The 15,396-nt window shown below is 38.6% G+C and overlaps 1 protein-coding gene across 2 annotated transcripts in view; it reads left to right on the forward strand.

The window, feature by feature from the left end:
• The window catches only part of LOC106142957 (protein slit), a 136,460-nt gene that overhangs the window by 20,082 nt on the left and 100,982 nt on the right, over window positions 1-15,396 (forward strand). The window lies entirely within an intron of this gene.

The following is a 15,396-nucleotide window of genomic DNA, read 5'->3' on the forward strand; positions in this document are numbered from 1 at the left end:
ATGCGCAAGTTTAACTCCTACCGCAGAGTTCAGATGACGTTTTCAATTTGAAAGCTAACCGATGCTCTAACGGTGAGGGTAAAACATCGTACATACATACCATCACGCCTGTCTCCCATTGGGGTAGGCAGAGACTATGGATTTCCACTCGTTACGATCCTCACAGACCTCTCCCGCTTCCTCCACACTCATTACTCTTTTCATGCATATTTGACGATTACGGGTACTCTTAACATCTCCCTTTTTTAAGACATTCGAAATTTGGTCCTTTAAAAATTCGAGGAAGTCGGCCCTATCCCACTTTTACAGGAAAAGAGGCATGATATATGTACGTACATATATTTTAAAACCAAGAAAAAATAAATAATACAATTGAGATCACTAAGGCCACGATCAGCTGTTTGATCGTGGCCTATCAGTCTTATCAAGACTGTTGGCTCTGTCTAACCCACAAGGTATATAGACGTGACCGTATGTATGTATGTATGCAATATAACACTTACATATTTTGCTTTCGATAATTCGTACTAGTCTCCATCTCTTTCCCATGGATGTCGTAAGAGGCGACTAAGGGATAGGCTTACAAACATGGGATTCTTTTTTTAGGCGATGGACTAGCAACCTGTCACTATTTGAATCTCAATTCTATCATTTAGCCAAATAGCTGATCGTGGTTTTTCAGTCTTATCAAGACTGTTGGCTCTGTCTACCCCACAAGGGATATAGACGTGACCGTATGTATGTATGTATGTATGCAATATTACACCCACATATTTTGCTTTCCCGCTGATAATTCCCACGGCATCGGAGCCCGGGTTAAAATCTAGTTAATTTACATGTCTAAACATGTTATCTTAACGCTTGGCGAGTAAGGTGCGAGTTCCTCCTATTAATAAAATTATCACTATGATTATCAATAGCAATAGAGTGCCGTGTGGTTCCCGGCACTAATAGAAAAAAGAATAGGACCACTCCATCTCTTTCCCACGGATGTAAATGGCGACTGAAGGATAGGCTTATAAACTTGGGATTCTTCTTTTAGGCGATGGGCTAGCAACCTTTCGCTATTTGAATCTCAATTCTATCTTAAAGCCAAATATCTGAACGTGGCGTATCAGTCTTTTCAAGACTATTGGCTCTGTCTACCCCGCAAGGGATATCATGAACCCTTACAGCTGAACGTGGCATTCAGTATTACCAAGTCTGTTGGCTCTGTCTACCCCGTAAGTAATTAAGACGTGATAATGTGTATGTATTTAGGCGTGGGCAGGGATTCCACCCGTACATAGTCGATATAACCACCCTTAGCAATTTACGATTCGCCAAATCTTTCATCACGCGAACGGCTGTGATTTGGAATTCTCTCCCCTGGGAAGAGAGATCTCTTTCCCGGTATACAACTTGGGGATTTTCAAGGCGAGAGTGAATAGGCATTATTTGAACTCGTGTGCACTCCCTTAGGCCTCATCTTGCTTACCACCAGGCAGATGAGGTCAACGCACTCAAATTATTAAAAAAAAAATGTATGTATGTACGGTAATTAATTTGAGTGAGATCTCCTAAAATTATACACAAGCCAATGCCTTTCTTTACATTTTCCTGTCGTGGGCCTATTGGAAGTAATTTCTCTAATGGCAAGTAGTGCCCTTTTACTGAATTTCTCTTTATTTTAAGTTCTATTTAAATTTTTTCACCGATGTACATAAATTCTACTACTATTATAAAGGCGAAAGTTTGTATGGATGTATGGATGTTTGTTACTCTTTCACGCAAAAACTACTGAACCGATTACCATGAAATTTGGTATGTAGGTAGCTGAAGACCCAGAATAACACATAGGCTACTTTTTATCCCAGAGTTCCCGCGGGATTGATAGGGTTTCCATGCGGACGAAGTCGCGGGCGGCCTCTAGTATAAGATATAAATAAATAAATAAAATTTTCACCCATTTTTGTTGCCGACTGTACCTTTTTACATCTCGCTAATTTCGTTAACTATGAGAAGTGGAAGGCGTTAACATTCCCAATGATGTTAAAATTGGTTTTACCCTTCTTTTTATAAAGTGGGTTGAAAATTGTGAGATTAATATTTCCGTAAACGACTTAGCAACAAACATATTTATACACTAAATGTGTCCGCGACTTCGTCCGCGTGGAATAGTTATTTTGGGCATCATTGAAGCCCTCAAGGATAAGTAACTTACCCCGTTTTTTCACATTTTCCATTATTTCTTCGCTCCTTATAGTTGCAGCGTGATGTTAAATAGCCTAAAGCCTTCCTCGATAAATGTTCTATTCAACACAAATAATATATCAATTTGAACCAGTAGTTCTTGGGATAAGCGCGTTCAAACAAGCAAACAAACTCGTCAGCTTCATAATATTAGTATAGATATATTTAAACTTCATTGCACAATAAAAATAAAAATAAATAAAAAATATCCCTTTTTACCTCTTAAGACACGGAACTCTAAAAATAAGACGTTCTTACATACATTGGAATGTATACATCGATTTTTTTTTACCTCCTCGTCCAAATATCTTATCTGAGACGTATTATCCAAAGTCTCAACTGACAGATCATATTGAGTTACGAAATGCCGAGGTAAAAGATGCATTGAGCCTGACATAATCCAGTTTTGGGTAAAATTCTTATACCAACTTCAAATTGAAACAATTTTTTAAACTTTTAAACTTGGGTTTCTTTTTTTTTTGGCGACGGGCTAGGAAACCTGTCTCTATTTGGATCTCAATTCTATCACTAAGCCGAATAGCTGAACGTGGCCATTCAGTCTTTTTAAGACTGGCGGCTCTGTCTACCCCGCAAGGGATATAGACGTGACCATATGTATGTATATATGGATGTATATGTACATATGTATGTACAAAATCCAGGCCAATCACAAATAGTTCTTTTTCCATCATGACCTGACCAAGGACTGAACCCGGACCTTTTAGTTCAGAGAATCCTACAACTGAGTCGTGCCGTCAAATTATCCTAAATCGTTTCATGTCATATGTTCGTTCTTTGCTCTGTTCCCTACAAATTCCTTCACTCATCCCTCACCCCTTGTGAACTGACACGTGTCACAAGGGGGGGTGTAGTGGCAATAATTTGAAGTACTTAGTAGTTCTTCATTGGTGCTAAGTAATAATTATGTAATATTAGAGGCCGCCCGCGACTTCGTCCGCATGGAAACCTTATTAATCCCGCGGGTACTCCGGGATAAAAAGTAGCCTATGTGTTATTCTGCGTCTTCAGCTACCTACATACCAAATTTCATCGTAATCGGTTCAGCAGTTTTTGCGTGAAAGAGTAACAAACATCCATACTGACATACAAACTGTCGCATTTATAATATTAGTTGGATGTATTTTTTTGCCTTGTGGTTCCCAGCACCAATAGAAAAAAAATAGGACCGCTCCATCTCTTTCCCATGGATATCGTAAAAGGCGACTAAGAAATAGGCATTCCCCTTTTAGGCGATGGGCTAGCAACCTATCACTATTTGAAACTCAATTTTATCATTAAGCCAAACAGCTGAACGTGGCCCTTCAGTCTTTTGATGACGGTTGGCTCTGTCTACCCCGCAGACGTAATTATATGTTTATGTTATCTTATTTTATGTATTATTTAATAGGTGGCGCTAAATTCGCGCGTGAGAAACATCGTTAAACTATAAATGAAATTCAGCAAAATGTCATGTACGGCTTTGTACTGACACACCTTCTTCGTTAAGATGACATTCATACATATAACCACTTCATTATCCCTTACGGGGTGGACAGAGCCAACAGTTTTTAAATGACAGTAAGGCCACGTTGAACTGAATGGCGTAATAATAATAAGTTATAACACCCCGTCGTTTTTCCCCGATCGTCAATGAAGACTGGTCTATCTGTTCTAATATTATAAAGCTAAAGAGTTTGTTTGTTTGAACGCGCTAATATCAGGAACTACTGGTTCAAAATTGAAAAATTCTTTTCGCGTCGAATACACCATTTATCGAGGAACGCTTATAACATCACGCTGCAACTGTAAGGAGCAAAGAAATAATGGGAAATGTGAACATAAAAAACGGGGAGAATTATTCATTCTAGAGGGCTTCAATGATGTCCAAAATAACTATTCCACGTGGACGAAGACGCGGGCACAGCTAGTCAACTACAAAATGGTCGCCGCTGACCACCCCATCTGAATTTTAATCTCATCCCCTCGTAAACAGGTTTAGATTGTTACCCCCTATTGTTCGGTCACCCCCCCTGACACAGGAGAGACGTTGTAAAGTTTTATACGAGTAATTTGACAAATAAAGATTTTAATCTTGTAATTTTTTCGGATTAAGCATGTGTGCCGTGTGGTTCCCGGCACTGAAGAATAGGACCATATTATCTTTCCCATGGATGTCGTAAAATGCGAGTAAGAAATAGGCTAATAACCTTTGGATTTCCAATTCCATTATAAAGCCATAAAGAGCTTCAGGAATGACATAGACTACATTTTTTCTAGAATTTCCCACCGGAGCAAAACCCCGCGCAAAAGTTAGTTCATACATACATACATAAAATCACGCCTCTTTCCCGGAGGGGTAGGCAGAGACTACATCTTTCCACTTGCCACGATCTCTGCATACTTCCTTCGCTTCATCCACATTCATACCTCTTCAAGCAAGCTCGGCGGTTTCGGGTACTCTTGACCTGACCCTTTAATTAAAAGTAAGTATGGAATAAATATAAAAGAGTATAAAAATATAATTTATTTATCATACATCCCAAGCAGTTAAAACGGCAATTAAAATAGTTTATTAATTTTAAAACGTTTCAAAAAACAATATAACAAATTATTATTACCAAATATACTATCAGAAAATTTATTAACATGTATTTGACTTTGATGAGGAGAGCACAAAAAAAAAACAAAAAACGGTTAAGAGCGAAACGGTTTAATGGCAGGGTTCCGTATCTATACTTGATATTATAAAGCTGAAGAGTTTGTTTGTTTGAACGCGCTAATCTCAGGAACTACTGGTTCGAATTGAAAAATTCTTTTTGCGTTGAATAGGCCATTTATCGAGGAAGGCTTTAGGCTGTATAACATCACGTTGTAACTACAAGCAGAAAGAAATAATGGAAAATGTGAAAAAAAAAACGGGGAAAATTATTCATCTGTTTGGGCCAAAAATTCAATGATGCCCAAAATAACTATTCCACGCGAAAGAAAAAAAATTATGCAATAAAGATATTACAAACAAACAAACAAAGAATAATATAGATCTTCTTATCTTATCATACATACTTATAGTCACGTCTATATCCCTTGCGGGGTAGACATAGCCAAAAGTCTTACAAAGACTGAAAGGCCACGTTCAGCTTTTTGGCTTGACGATAGAATTGAGATTCAAATAGTGACAGGTTGCTAGCCCATCGCCTAAAAGAAGAAACCCAAATTTTTAAGCCTATCACTTAGTCGCCATTTGCGACATCCATGGAAAAAGAGAAGGAGTGGTCATATTCCTTTTTTTCCTTTGGTGCAATTTCAAATTCAAAATTTTTATTCATTATTTTAGGACACTTCATATCGCTTAATTAATTGTCAAATCATTTGGTTTCACAACATTGGTTGACGTCATATAAATTACTTAAAACTAACTTCACTGCCGCTTCCAAGGCGTCCGTGCAGAAGAAGCGGTAACAAACTGCACTGCAGCATTTGCTTCAACAACGTCAACTTCACAAATACTCGTATCCAAACTTAGAATATAATGTGGACGAGAGAATACATTGCCGGGAACCACACGGCATTATCTTATCATGTAACCCTAAACTTATCTTAAACTAACCACAAACCGTCCTATCATATGTCATGTTAGGCGCCTCTCCACGGGGGGTTGAATCGACCCTTTTTTTTCAAAATCTTTTTATGTCGACGATTTAGTTTTTAATTTCGTAGAAATTGCAATAGAGAAGTATTCGAGATAGTGGTACCATATGTTTAGATGGTTTCTTTTTATGAAAAAAATTGAAATAAATATTATAGAAGGCAGTTTATATTTTTTATTATAATTTATAAGTTTCAAATAATGTATAGAAATCCTAATTATCTAGGTATTATTCTGACAAACATATTAGTACAGTACATGTAGTTGCCCAATAAATACATATTTTTTTATTTTATTTTTTTTATATTATATTATTGTTACATCTAAGTTCGGGCTTAGAGTCTTGTGACTCTGTCTACCTCGTAGGGGAAAAAGACACGATATTACGTGTTATCTATATATTTTTTAATATTTACTATTTATCAGTATTATATACATATTTTTACTTCTATGGCCCATGCGGGGTAGACAGAGCCAACAGTCTTGAAAATCACGCCTCTTTCCCGGAGGGGCAGGCAGAGACTACCTCTTTCCACTTGCCACGATCTCTGCATATTTCCTTCGCTTTATCCACATTCATAACTCTCTTCATGCAGGCTCGGCGGTTTCGGGTACTTTTGACCTGACCCTTTACCAGGACGTCCTTAATTTGATCAAGATACGTTCGTCTAGGTCTCTCCACTCCGACCTTTCCCTCCACACTTTTCTTGTATATCTCCTTGAAAGACCATGTACAGCTTGTATGGCTTTATAATGGAATTGATATTCAAATAGTGACAGGTTGCTAGCCCACCGCCTTAAAGAAGAATACCAAGTTTATCAGTCTATCCCTTAGTCGCCTTTTACGACATCCATGGGAAAGAGATGGAGTGGTCCTATACTTTTTTGTATTGGTGCCGGGAACCACACGGCATATTTTTTTTTTCTCAACTTAATCTAATTAAAATACAATGAGTCCATTACAATTTGTACTGTTATGTCGAAAGTTGATCCAATTGACCAATCAACATTCATTAGTTGCATCACAATCGGTCCAGCCCCACGGGATTTGTCCCTTGGCTTATTGCATTTATTAAAATGGGTTCGTTGAACTGTGCTAAGGTGAGGTCGGGGGTTCAAATCTCGAGTTCAGTCACTCGCAGTTATAATCTACGAGTGCTCACTCATGGAATTGGGAATTATTACATACATACATATAATCACGTCTACATACCTTGCGGTGTAGACAGAGCCAACAGTGTTTGGCTTGATGATTTTTATTGGTCGAAAAGTCGTTACCGGCACTTAAGAGAAGAACCACTCCATATCATAGCCTTGGATGTCGTAAAAGGCTACTAAAGGAATGGCTAATAAACTTGAGATTCTTCCTGTCCTGTTATATGAATTTCGATTTAATCATTAAGGATTTTACTATTATTATACACCATTTTACTATGGAAATAATACATACATACATATAATCACGTCTATATCCCATGCGGGGAAGACAGAGCCAACAGTCTTGTAAAGACTGATAGGCCATGTTCAGCTTTCTAGCTTGATGATAGAATTGAGATTCAAATAGTGAAAAGTTGCTAGCCCATCGCCTAAAAGAAGAAAAGTAAGATATTTAAACTATTTATTTATTTAATGTCACTATTCATTAAGAAGAATCTCAAAATAAGCTTATCACTTAGTCGCCTACTACGACATCCATGGGAATGAGACGGAGTCTCTGAGGTGGAGGTCCTATTCTTTTTTTTTATTGCTACCTACCAGGAACCACACGGCATTGGAATTGTTTTTTTATTTTTTTCAATTTTCATTAAACTAAACGGCCCATGATCGAAATGATAAGTCATCATCATCATCTTGTTCATCATCAGCAGCTACTGTTGATAATATTTTGACAATATATAAATCAACAGACAAACATAGAGGCGGGTCGGACCGTAATAAAAAGAGCTTAGAGATTGTAACACGCTGATCGGGTTACTTGCAGATGTTATAAACATTTATTTTTATACATCTTCTATCTATACATATAATAAATCTGTAGAAGGGTCAATTCTGTACATTAAAAATATTGAAAAAATAAATAGCAGGGGGTGTTAAGTACTGGATCGTTACCAAAGCCAAATATGTGATTAAAAAAATTTTTGTCTGTCTGTCTGTATGTTCAGGCATCACGTGAAAACTAACGGTTCGATTTCGATGAAACTTGGTATTATTATACCTTATTATCCTGGGCATAATATAGAATACTTTTTATCCTGAAAAAATACGTAGAAATAAATTCTTAATTTTTAAGTTTAAGCAATCTTCTCTTATCAAAACATGATATTCGTCCAATAGATATTTATAAGATGTCATTGTCAGAGTTACTCAAAATGGAGAAATAAACCATCCACGCGAAGACCGACATCCGCGCGGACGGAGTCGTGGGCGGAAGCTAGTACATAAATATGTCCGATGAAAATGCCGCAGTGTAGTTTGTTCCGCCGCTTCTTTTACACATGCGCTTCTGACGCGGCAGTAGTTATAATTAGATTTAAGTGATGTGACATCAATAAGTGATACCTTGTATCCAATTTTGAAAATAAAGCTTTTCTATTATATTCATACATATGGTCACGTCTATATCCCTTGTGTGGTAGACACAGCCAACAATCTTGAAAAGACTGATAGGCCACGTTCTATTAAGCAGGCTTAATTAATAGAATTAAGATTCAAAGGCGACAAAGGGAAAGGCTTTTGACGGCCTCTGTGGCTCAGCGGTAGTACGCTTGTCTGTGACACCGGAGGTCCCGGGTTCGAATCCCGGCCAGGGCATGATGAGAAAATAACTTTTTCTGATTGGCCTGGGTCTTGGATGTTTATCTATATAAGTATTTATTATAAAATATAGTATCGTTGAGTTAGTATCTCGTAACACAAGTTTCGAACTTACTTCGAGGCTAACTCAATCAGTGTAATTTATTTATTATTATTTATTGTTATAGATTTTAATTTTAATTTTAATTCTAGCGCTTATAAGTTACTAAATGATGTTTTAAGTCCCAAAATGGCGCCCATTCAAAGCGCAGGTTCCAATCCTGCTTTTATTTACAATTTATTGACGCTATTTTACGAATGACTTTTCTGAGTTTTATTTTACATACATAAGTACATTGATTTGACACCGGCCTTAATTCCAGAGAAGATTCCAGATATTATGAGCTTGGTTGAAGTAACAAGTGACATTTTCTATAATAATAATATTCTCCTATAAAATTGTAATAACCTTATAACTCTATCAGACTCAATGATTGACTGGTAGATAATGCTTCTAGCATTAAATCCGCCAATTATGCTATACATTTGTATTTTGTGCAATGAAGTTTAAATAAATAAATAAACATTAAAGTAGTTTCTGCGATATCTACATTTCTAATTCTAGATTTGTTTTATTTTAAAGTTACGTTGTTGAAGAAAATGCTGCACATCAGTTAGATAATGCTTCTTCTGCGATGACGCTTGAAATTAACTTAGTTTAAAGATATTAAGTAGTATTATAAATGCGAAAGTCTGTCTGTCTGCTCCGCTTAACCGCTGAACCTACTTTGATGTAATTTAGTACCGAGATAGGGTTGACCCTGGGGAAGAACATAGGCTATATAGAACGTAGAATTTTTTGTTAGAAATAAGAAACCACGCGGACGATGTCGCGGGCAAAAGATATAACACTACATATATATTATTTATATATATATATATATATATATATATATATATATATATATGTAAGTATTTATATATATATATATTTTAAATATCTTTGGCTACTTCCACGAAATGTTATGAACCAATGGCTAGCGTAGATAAAGTCATGGCATTCTTGCCTCGTTAGCCGCTCTCAGCTCGACTTCAAAACTATGTAGGTACTAACATTTACTTTGATGAAGCGACTCACTGTTTCGTTTATTAACCGCTTTCAAAAATGATGGTTCTCAGTTTGGCATGTATGTATGTTTTTCCGCTATTGTCTCGCGTTTCGCCGAACCGATTTTGATGCGGTTCTCAGGAAAGTGTTTGTTACACTGCCACTTTCAGCTGTATGAAATTAATAATAATGGTATTGATTCAAATAGTGACAGGTCCCCAGGAATCCTAATACTTATCACCTTCCTTAGTCGCCTTTTACGACATCCATGGGTTAGATGTCCCATTCTAAGTGCCGGGAAACACACGGCAATAACAATACTAGTCTGAATTTAGTTAAATCCTCTTCAGTGTAGCCAGCTCGCGCTACATTTCAAAGCGACGCCTTGGATTAAACACACGACGTCCCGTCTCGGCAATATTTACCCAGAAATTAGGGTAAGCTGCTATTAAGCGGCTATGTCTTAATCTTGAAAGATGGTTTTAGGACACGTCAGATAATAATTGAGGCATGTCATGGGGCATGCGTCTTATTTTGAGTCTCACATGAGCCTTATTTTATTACATACATATATATATATATTCGACCACCTTCGTTCTTTCCCTATGACTATAATATGTGAGATGCTCACGGAGGGCACAGGTTCAAATCCTACTTAGGCCTTGCAGCAACTAATCTTTACTGCGTTTTGTTCATATTTTTTGCATAAAATAAGTGCCGTGTGGTTCCCATCAGCAATAGAAAAAAGAATAGGACCACTCCACTGTCGCATTTTACGACATCCATGGTAAAGAGCCCATGGATGTCGTAAAATGCGACTAAGGGATAGGCTAGCAACCTAAAGCCAAATAGCTGAACGTGGCCATTCAGTCTTTCCAAGACTGTTGGCTCTGTCTACCCCGCAAGGGATATAGACGTGACCATATGTATGTATGTATCACACATACGGTCACACAATCCAAATGGACGGGTCGAACGAAGTCATCCGTCACAATCATGTCATAACTAACAGCGTAACAAGTTGATGTATTGGTCCGTTCGTGAAAGGAATATGACAGGAGTTCGCTTCATAGAAAGTACTGAGCTGTGTTAAATGTGCTCGTAATAGTCAGGCCATACGGTAAAACATGGCGAAAGTTTAAAAAAACTGTGTTTTTTTTACTTAACTACTTCGTACTCCGGACTGGACCACCACAGAGAGAAGATCTTTCGGCAGCTATGCCTCGGGAACCGCGGCTCCGACGATGACAAGTCGGAGTTTGTATTTATGATCCAATCCGTGAAATCTTTGCTTGCGCGATTTAGATTGTTCGCTGTTATTGTCCGAGCGCTTCAATTTATTCGCGATAATTGACAGATGCCAATCTAAGGTCTGCCGCGCCGATGGATGCATGGCTAGGGGCGAGCCTAGTCTCGAGCGTGCCACTTCCGCCATGGGGTTGGGCGACCCTCAGGTAATGGCTAGCCTTACCCTGGCATGCGGGGCTCTGCTGGGGCGGACAAAATTGTTCCCTTGCGTCTCGTGGGAATCGCATGGATGCAAATTTTTTGAAAGAGCACCTAAATGGCGGCGATGGTGTCCGCACCCCATCACGTCTCGTTCCCGGCGGGAGCGGTATGCGCGGTCTGCTGAAAGCCGCTTTGCGACGATGAATGTAAGAGGAGGAATGAAGGATAAAATTGAGGAAGTATGTCAGATGATGGGTGAAAGACGGTTGGATGTGTTGTGCGTGAATGAAACGAAGCGGAAAGGATGCGACGCGACGCAGCACGGCCCTTACACGGCGTATTGGTCTGGAATTTCCAGTACCAGCCGAGGCTGTCAAGGGGTCGGTCTAATCCTTTCTGCACGAATGGCTGAGTGTGTGAATGAGTATGAGTGTGTCAGCCCTCGTCTTCTATGGATTAGGCTGAAAGTTGGAATCACTCGGATCTTCGTTTTAGGTGTTTATGCACCGTGGGATGTGGGTTCGAGGGGTACAACATCAGCAAAAAGCGAAAACGAGGAGTTCTGGAATAGTGTAAGAGAAGTATTGAAAGTTACCAAGCCAAATGAGAAGATTATTATGTTAGGTGATTTTAATGGATGGGTGGGTGTAAAGCGTGATGGATATGAAAAGGTGCTTGGTACGTTTGGTGACGAAAAGGTGAATGATAATGGAAGAAGTGTATTAGAAATTTGTCTAGAGTGGGATCTTTTTGTGTCGAACTCAATGTTTCAACATAAAGAGATCCACACCTATACAAGAGTGGAAGGTATTTTAAAAAGTATGATAGACTTTGTGATTGTAGATGAAAGATTGAAGAACAAAGTGCTGGATACCCGTGCATATCGCGGTGCTGGCATTGACTCGGACCATTTACTGGTGATATCCCGGATAAGGGGTATCTTCAATCGCTGGCGGCACAGGGTAAGGGAGCAAACCAGCGCTTTGGAAAGAGTGAAAGTAGAAAATTTGCAAGATATGGATGTAGGTAAGAAGTATATTAATAGACTGAAGGATGAAATTGAAGATTTAGATGAGAGGAGCAATATTGAAGATGGATGGAAGGAATTTAAAGAAAGAATTGTGAAAGTAGCTGTTGAAGTGTGTGGTGTAAGTAGAAGAAGGAAAGGGAAAAATCACAAAAATGCGTGGATGAGTAAAGATGTGCAAGAACTTGTGCGATTAAAGAAGAAAGCATGGCTGGATTTGTTAGCAGCAAAAGCTAACTTAAGAATGCAAGAGGTTATAGATGAGGATGTGAATGAAGCACGTAAGGAATATAAAAAAATGAAAGATTTGGTTAAGAAAGCTGTGATTAGAAAGAAAGAAGAGTATAAAGAGGATTTTGATAAAAGGCTATCAGAAGACTTTCAGTCAAATCTGAAAGTATTCTGGAAATCCGTAAGGTCAGCCCGAGGAAAAACTATAACCAGAGAGCTGACTAGGATCAGATGCCAGGATGGTAGCGTTGTGAAAGGAGAAGAATGTGTGCTAAAGATATGGAAGGACTATTTTGAGAGTTTATTTGAAAAAAAGGAAGAAAATAAGAAAGAGTTCTGCTATAGCGAAGAAAAAGAGAATGAGATGGAAGGCGAAATTGAAATGTTTGAAATTGTGGAAGCACTTAAGAGTATGAAAGCGGGTAAGGCTGCCGGGTATGATAGAGTGTCGGTCGAGATGCTTAAAGCAGGAAAAGGCGTCGTAGCTAGACAGTTGTACTGCCTTTTCAATTTGTGTTGGAGAAGCGGCCGAGTACCAAAAGATTGGTGTAAGGCTGTTATTGTGCCACTTTACAAAGGAAAAGGGTCACAACTGGACTGCAAAAATTATCGTGGTATAAGCCTGCTTAGCGTCGTCGGCAAATTGTATGCTAAGGTATTGATTAATAAGAGTCAGGAATGAAACTGATGACAAAATATGGGATGCTCAAGCGGGATTTCGAAAGGGAATGGGATGTACTGATCAGGTCTTTTCTTTGCGGTGCATAGCCGAAAAGTTTTTGGCCAAGAGTCAAAAAGTCTATTGCACATTCGTGGATTTGGAAAAGGCCTATGACAGAGTTGAGAGGAATGAATTGTGGTCAGCACTTTCTATGCATGGGGTGAGCAGTCTCTTGATACGAGCACTGAAATCCTTATATGAGGATTCGAGTGCTTGTGTCAGGATAAACGGAGCGCACACTGAGTGGTTTAAGATTGAGAAAGGTGTTAGGCAGGGATGTGTTGCGTCACCGTGGCTGTTCAACCTATTTATGGATAGTTGTTTGACAGATTTGAAAGAGTCTGAAAGTGGATTAAGGATGAATGAATTACTCGTCAAATGTCTGCTCTATGCCGACGATCAGGTTATACTGGCGTCATCAGCGGAGGAGTTACAGGAGATGGTAAACTGTATGCATGAAGCTTTAAAAGAGAAAGGAATGAAAGTGAACGTAAGTAAAACTAAAACACTGGTTTTTGAAATGGAGAAAGAAATGACAGCATGTAATATTTTGATTGGAGGAGAAAAAGTTGAGCAAGTGAAAGAGTTTGTATATCTAGGATCAAAGTTTACATCAGATGGCAAGTGTGATAGTGATATTGAAAGGAGAGTGAACGCGGGGAACATGGTGAATGGAGCTTTACATGCCTTTATGAGCAGTCAGAAACTATCCAAAAAGGCTCGACTGGCTGTGCACAGGGGCGTGTTGGTCCCGACATTAATGTATGGGAGTGAAAGTTGGGTATGGCAAAAGAAGCACGAAAGCAGAATAAATGCAGTGGAAATGAGAGCGTTAAGGAGTATGTTGGGTGTGAAATTGAGTGACCGGATAAGGAACAGCGTGATAAGGGAATGTTGTGATGTGAAAGAAGATGTAGTTACAGGAATAGAAAAGGGTATGTTGAGATGGTTCGGTCATGTGGAGAGGATGAATGAAAACAGGTTGACTAAGCAGATATACAAGGAGAGTGTGGAGGGAAAGGTCGGGGTGGGAAGACCTAGACGAACATATCTTGATCAAATTAAGGACGTCCTGGTGAAGGGTCAGGTCAAAAGTGCCCGAAACCGCCGAGCTTGCATGAAGAGAGTTATGAATGTGGATGAAGCAAAGGAAGTATGCAGGGATCGTGGCAAGTGGAAAGAGGTAGTCTCTGCCTACCCCTCCGGGAAAGAGGCGTGAGTTTATGTATGTATGTATGTATTGACAGATGGAGTATGACATTAGAGATATCGTTACAGATCCAATCTGTGTAATCTTTGCTTGCATAACGCGCTGTGATAGGCTGCTGGCGTGTGACGTTTGAGATGTCGCGATAGACATTTCGCTGCTATTGGTTGAGCGCTTCGTAATCTCACTGTGATTGGCTGTTCGTTTGTGATGTAAGTGAAGTCGCCGTCTAATAATCTTTGCCGTAAGGTATAGTACCTGGTACTTTAAAACATAACCTCTCCATATGTTTCCCATGGACGTCGTAAAAGGCGACTAAGGGAAAGGCTAATAAACTTGCAATTCTTGTATGCGATGGCCATCATCATTATTCGAATCTCAATTCCATATCATTCGATCTTCCAGTCTCTTCAACACAAGGCTCTGTCTACCCCGCAAAGTGAATGTCATTCATACCAAGTTACATGCCACCATGAGCGTTGTTGATTCCATTATGCATCCGTCCGATACGATGTATCGTAGTACTGCAATGTGTCTTTCGCGATACAGTCAGTAACGTCAACTAGTTATTGCGCGGGGTTTCTCTCGATATTTATTTATTTAAAGGTAGTCTCTGCCTACCCCTTCGGGAAAGAGGCGTGATTTTATGTATATATGTTTATTTGTTTACTAATTTATGTACAAAGAAAACATCGAGAATGATAAAAACAAGAAACAAAATTACATAGTTTCTACTTATTTCCAAAGAAATCTCTTCCAGCAGACCCGAGAATTCATTTATTTATTTGAACTTTTTTGTACAAAATTGAAATGTATAACACAATAGGCTATTTTACACCATGTAAAAAAATATATAAAAATGCACGTATCTTATAGATTTTGTAAAAAATAAAAGAAAAACATCGATCATTATTCATAAAAGTGCAATATGGATTTTATAATTCAATTTAAAAAATCCTCTTTTTTAATCTGTTCTTCAAAA

This window comes from Amyelois transitella, chromosome 31, assembly GCF_032362555.1.
Source record: "Amyelois transitella isolate CPQ chromosome 31, ilAmyTran1.1, whole genome shotgun sequence".
Lineage (NCBI taxonomy): Eukaryota > Metazoa > Arthropoda > Insecta > Lepidoptera > Pyralidae > Amyelois > Amyelois transitella.